The 6000-nt window shown below is 35.0% G+C and overlaps 1 protein-coding gene and 4 non-coding genes across 5 annotated transcripts in view; 4 read left to right on the top strand and 1 right to left on the bottom strand.

Moving 5' to 3' along the window:
- The first annotated feature begins 2035 nt into the window (after window positions 1–2035).
- mgst3a (microsomal glutathione S-transferase 3a) overlaps window positions 2036–6000 on the top strand; it is a 64827-nt gene continuing 60862 nt past the window's right edge. The window contains exon 1 of the mRNA XM_077219796.1: window positions 2036–2106. The gene's annotated coding sequence lies outside the window, so the exon portion shown is untranslated. The remainder of the gene's footprint in view (window positions 2107–6000) is intronic.
- On the top strand, window positions 3093–3213 carry LOC143729856 (U5 spliceosomal RNA). The gene has a single exon (XR_013200113.1). It is a non-coding gene; the product is annotated as a U5 spliceosomal RNA (small nuclear RNA).
- trnad-guc (transfer RNA aspartic acid (anticodon GUC)) lies at window positions 3433–3504 on the bottom strand. Its single transcript has one exon. It is a non-coding gene; the product is annotated as a tRNA-Asp (tRNA).
- Window positions 3611–3682, top strand: trnad-guc (transfer RNA aspartic acid (anticodon GUC)). The gene has a single exon. It is a non-coding gene; the product is annotated as a tRNA-Asp (tRNA).
- Window positions 5107–5222, top strand: LOC143730043 (U5 spliceosomal RNA). The gene has a single exon (XR_013200277.1). It is a non-coding gene; the product is annotated as a U5 spliceosomal RNA (small nuclear RNA).

The following is a 6000-nucleotide window of genomic DNA, read 5'->3' as shown; positions in this document are numbered from 1 at the left end:
GAGACACCAAACCCTACTGACACCAAACTTTTGAGTGTAGTGGGGTTTTTTTATGTGTGTGTGTGTGTGTGTGTGCACTATTCTCCTAAATGTTTACATGTACGCCTCACAGGTACTGGAGGTCATGATGTGGACACTGGACAGGCGATGGTGGTCTGACAGCGGATACTCAAACCAAACTGGCACTAACTCACTCCTATAGAGAGCCAGAGCGTCGTCCAGGACAGGCATGAGAGCTGAGCAGGAAGCCAACAAAACTAAACAGTGCTTTGGGTCATATAAGCTAGCAGATGTTCAATGGCAGACTACAGTCCAAAACATGTTGATCTGCACATTTCTACATTTATGTTTTAATACAACGTATATATTAATGATTTGCCTTTAACAACATTTTCGTGCACTGCAGCATCTTGCTCATTATAGAGGTGGACTTACGCACACATATAGAGGCTAACTGGGAATTTTGAATGAGACCTATAATTATTTTCCGAAGATGTTTCAATGACGAAATGAGTCAGATGTATCATTTTTCCTATGATTTTCTGGCCAGCGACGCATTAGCTAATCTGTTATCTAAAGGGGTCTGTATTCTCAGAGCAGACTTTCCATCCTTTTTCACTTGATTTCCAGAAGTATCTAAACATCCCTGCGTAGACTTTAAACATAGTGTGGTTGAGGCATTTACCAAACTCTCTTTCATCCCACATGTCTTCCCACACTGTCCAGTGCACAGAGCCACAGCATGGAAAAAGATTTGAGGAGGCCCACCCATGTCTTACCTCACGCCCTTTGGCCCCGATCCTGCGAGATGAGTTTTCCTCACTCGTAAACGCAGCAGTTCGGGTGAAACTGGGTCTTCATTCTGATCCTGCCCTGAGAGGCAAGGACAAGGAAAGGCACAATACTCAGACCGTTTTCACCAGCGGTTTTATAGCGCATATAAACTGTTTTGAGCATTTATTCCCCTGAATTCCTAAAAGTTCATTCAAAATTCAATCTTCAATTCATTCTGAATTCAAAAAAGAGAAAATAACATTATAAAACACTGACTGACAAAACAACCATTTCTAACTTACATTAAAAAAAAAAATATCAAAAAAAATATTTTTTTTTCATACATAAAAAAAAATCAAAAATGCTGCCTTGGGAAGAAACTGAAAAAGTTGAAGCATTAAACCTAAACTGGAAACTGAAATAAAACTTAAACTGAAATAAAAAGAAATGATAGGCTATAAATAAATAAATAGGCTAATCAAATTAAAAAAAATTTTTTTAAAAAGTCAAAAGCACACAACAAATACACAATTTTTTTAATTGAAATTAAAATGAAAAATGAAAATATAAAGAAGTAAATTAAATGGGACATGATGATGTAAAAAATATTAGATGGGAGGAAATAATATGATTGTCCCTGAAAGAGACATCGCGGTCAAAATAACAGTGTGGAGCAATTGTGCCATTTTTAAAGCAAAATAATAATAATAATAATTAACCAGTTCTGATTTAGGTTATGGAATTTTGCCCAGAGAGTTTGGAAAAATATTAAATTATTGTATTAAGGAGAACTATTGGGTTCAATTAGTGTGCTATAGTGCTTTCGTTGTGTAGTTTCCAACTATAGCCATAATCTGAAGCCTATAAAAAAAGCATTATGAGGAAAACCATTACCACAGCAAACAAATTTAAAACAGAGCTTCGCTGCAATCTAATTCAGAATGTAACATTAACTGCTCCTGTCTTTTATGTATAATCATAAAAATGCAAAATAATATGAAAGCGTGATGTCAAACCTTTAGTGCTGATTTTGTCCTGCGTGCATGATTTACAAATCTGATGGAGTTGTCATGCGAAATGCCTGTTTTGCATTTAAATATAGGCTATTTTCTTTATTCATTTTCTAATGGCTTTGTTTATTTTCCTTATTTCTAAAAATCCTTTTACAATAATAATAATAATAACAATAAAACAACATGTTTATCACAGAACAAACACTGTGCAGATTAATTTGCTACAGGCTTCATTTGTCAACTAATAAAGGACCTTTACGGTGGAGTTTTCCAGCAATTTCTGAAAAACATGTGACTGGAGTTGATGGAAAGATACAAGGTGAGCCTCAGTTTTACGGATTGGACTGAACACCTAATTTGAGTCGGAATTGATTTTTTAATTGAAATATAACGGTTGTTACTTTCTGAGGGCTTGTAATAGCCTACTTTAGGAACGACAGTTTCTCATGAATTATGTACGGGCTCTTGATAGAAATGGTTGATGGGTGAAAAGTTTGTCTGATATCATGTCAATATTCACAATCGCTATTAACAATAATATATACATTTGATGGCCTGTTTATTGATTATAATCGTGTTAAACGAAGTTTGGGCTGTAGACTGCGGTATCGTTCATTAACACTACGTGTCGCTGTAGCGTTTGTGATGTGGCTACTGGTATGTTATTCTTTCATTTAATAATATGCTGTATACTTTCATTTTATATCTTTTATATATCAATATTTATGCCTTGATATGCCTCAAAGCTGTTCCTCAATACGTTGTCGTTTTAATTGCTGTTTCTCTGTAGATAATTCCTATATTTTTTAGTGAGGCAGAATTAATGGGATAGAAAGATTTAATACAATGCTTTTTCCCTTATTATTTTTAGGCTATAATTTCAGTTTTGTCCATATTATATCAATGGAAATACTGGGAGAGTAGCCTAGATGTTTTTGGTTTGTTTGTTTGGTTTAGTGATTGATGTGCTTTAGAATTTTTATTTATTTATTATTGTGCAAAAGTTCGTGAAAGAGTGGTTGAAGGCGTGATGACGCAACCGGAAGCACTGTGTACCCAGATACAGTGCGGTTTGTTGCTTTTCATTGTAACCATAAGACCATCTCTGTAATAACAAAGTAGCCTACTTTTAATTGGTGGTCTTTTTGCATTGTATTTCTTTACTAAGCCTATATAATCAGTGTGTTATCCGTTTTGTTACACTATTGTTTCTCGCATACGCATTAATGCACTTCATGTTCGTACCTTTCCTGTGAGATGTGTTCTCCCGACTCGGGTTTCTTCTCGAGCTGTTGTACCGTCAATATACTCATGTTTATCCTCAGATCGTATAAATCTTTCGCCTTAGATTTCGACTAAGATTTCCGTGGGGATACTCACAATGAGTATTAATAATTTTTTAGATGTCCTGCTTAATTGCGGGGCTTTTTAATAATGTTTAAAGTCGTTTATAAGTTATTCATATGTGAAGTGGAATAGGCTGTTTTAAGTTCTGTTGATGGTATATTATAAATGTCAGATACATTTTTTCAATTCATTTTTTATCAGATTCGGTACATTTCGGCAAAAAAAAGTATAAGGCTGCGTACTTTTTATGTCAGCTGAGTATTGTTAAATAAAACAGAAAAAACTAAAAAGGTTATTTCTCCCCGTCGGGGAATCGAACCCCGGTCTTCCGCGTGACAGGCGGAGATACTGTCCACTATACTAACGAGGAGAGGAATGTAAACCTTAAGCTGGATATCGTACTTAGTTCTATCAGGTATAGAAATGCGGAAATGTCAAATTAAAAGTCCTACATTCCGCCAGGACAATCAGTCCTCTCCTCGTTAGTATAGTGGACAGTATCTCCGCCTGTCACGCGGAAGACCGGGGTTCGATTCCCCGACGGGGAGAAATATCACTTTTTATTTCTTAGTCAATTTGATTTCAAGCTTAAAAATACCAAAGTGGGCCGGTTAAAAGTACCCAAAGAAATTCCGATAAATTATACATTTCTATCAAAAGTTTGGTTTACTGTAATTTTAATTTAATTAATTTAATTTACCTAGCAGAATCATATTTGTTGTTATTTAAATATTAAACTTTACAAACAATTCAAAACTATTTAACAACACGATTGACGATGATGAATTACAACAATATTTCCCCCCCAAAATAGTAAAGAATTCATCATAATGTGCCTGCTTTGCTTAAAACACGTAAGCCACGTAATTTTTCAGTAAGTATGTGTTGTAACAAAACAATTTTGTGAACTTTTTGGTTAACCATATGCGATCGTAAAGCGTTTCTCCTCGATTTCCTCAGCGAATGACTGACAGATAAGACTGTGCTATTTAAATGACCCGCCACGGAAAACTCGAAACAGCGCCATGAAATCTACATGTGGTAAATAATATATTGCATCCGTAATGTTAAGCAGCACTAGCCTACCATAGAGAATAAATGGGGAAAGTTAAGGGACTTTTTTTAAATTTCAATTTGATCTCAAACTTATACATACTCATACAGACGAGTGGACCAGTTAAACGTTTCGACATATTTGTGATTATGTATGTCACGATCATAAAACCAGTTCTAAATATTGTTTTTTTTTGTTAACAAATATAAATTGCACTTTGCAACTTTGCAACTAAACAAAGTTTATTTTATTTTTTTCTTTATGTATTTATTCTTAAATTGATTAGTGGACCCAGTCATGAAGGCAGCCAGCAAGTGTCCAGCATACATGCTGTAAATTTATTTGCATATTTTATTATTTCATAGTTTTAATTATTTGACTATAAATTAATAGCAATGATTGAAAATGCTAAAGGTTTTATTGCATATTCTTTTTTATTGCATGTTGTATTTGCTTGTTATATTTCCTTTATTTCATTTAGCAGACATTCTATCCATAGGTCATAGTTCAATGCCTTTACTGTTTTTTGAAAATTTAAAGCCTTCTTTCTACCATGCCAGCAAATATAGACGTACATTATGTTTACAAGTAAAGCCAAAGCCGCTTTAAGGCAATAATATGCCATAAGAAGACTACCTATGGTAAAGCGACCTGATTCCGTGAGCGATGACGAAACCGGAAGTAAACATCTTACCCACAATGCAATGGAGTACTATACATTTCATTAAGTATTTTTTTATTTCATTAACCCCTACTCTCTTGTTTGTTTTACAAGTTAGTTGCATACTCGTTTTAACATTGTAATACGTTGTAATATAGCATAATATTTGCAATATTTATGTCCGTCATATTGTCACCGTTCGTGTGAAACGTGTTTCTGTCAGTCGGTTTCCTGCTGGTGCCGCACTTACCCTCAGTACACTCATGTTTCTCTTCAGATCGCATAAATCTTTCGCCTTTTACTAAAGATTTCCGTGGGGAGGAACACAATGAGTATAAATTAATTTTTTGATGCCCTGCCTAACGGCGGGGCTTCCTGATCCTGTTGAAAATAAGATAATATGCAACATGTATCACAATGACGATTAAATTATGGCGTATATATATCTTGGCTGCGTTGTAATCGTATGTGGAGTATTTAATTAAAGAATAGGATGATGAAATAATAATTAAAAAATTTAATGTCTTGAAATCGTATGTTTAAAGTGTTCGAGCGGCGCGATGCGTGGGGTTTCGCTTGTTTGGAAGCGTGATTGTACTGAAAAGTACAAGTCCTATTTCGTTTCAGGATTGCACTTTCGTCTAGGGTGTAAAGTGGACACGATATTTTAGGCTGGTGAAATAATCCTTCCGATTGCGAAACATAGTGTGCTCTTTTTGTCTCAACACACAATATAGAAACAATAAGTTATGCTGTGCTCATGAAGTTCTGTCCATCACTTGCCCAAAAGTGCTCGTCACTTTCAGTTTGGTGTTTTCGTGTTAGGTTCCAGATGAATTAGAATTTAGAAGAGAACTTTTCCTTTGTGTTCCACTCACTGGTGGAAGAAGACAACGCCCTCTGTTGGTCTGTGTCAGTTCAACAGGGACCATAAAGTGTGTGGTTATTATTATTATTTATTATTATAATTATTTTTAATGTTCACGTTTAAAATAAAAAAGAGCAGACCGCATGAGTCACTTCATTATCTTATAGAAAAGGTTCTAACTATCCATCTCGCAACAAATTATCTATGTTAAATGTTGAACCAGGTCCGTCACCGTTCTCCTGAAGTGTGTTCAATACATTAGGGTACGTGCTGGTTCAGTGAG

This window comes from Siphateles boraxobius, unplaced genomic scaffold, assembly GCF_051911475.1.
Source record: "Siphateles boraxobius isolate OS27281-9 unplaced genomic scaffold, OSU_SipBor_1 8, whole genome shotgun sequence".
Taxonomy (NCBI): domain Eukaryota; kingdom Metazoa; phylum Chordata; class Actinopteri; order Cypriniformes; family Leuciscidae; genus Siphateles; species Siphateles boraxobius.
The sequence above is the reverse complement of the archived record's forward strand: the minus strand, read 5'-3'. Positions and strand labels throughout refer to the sequence as shown.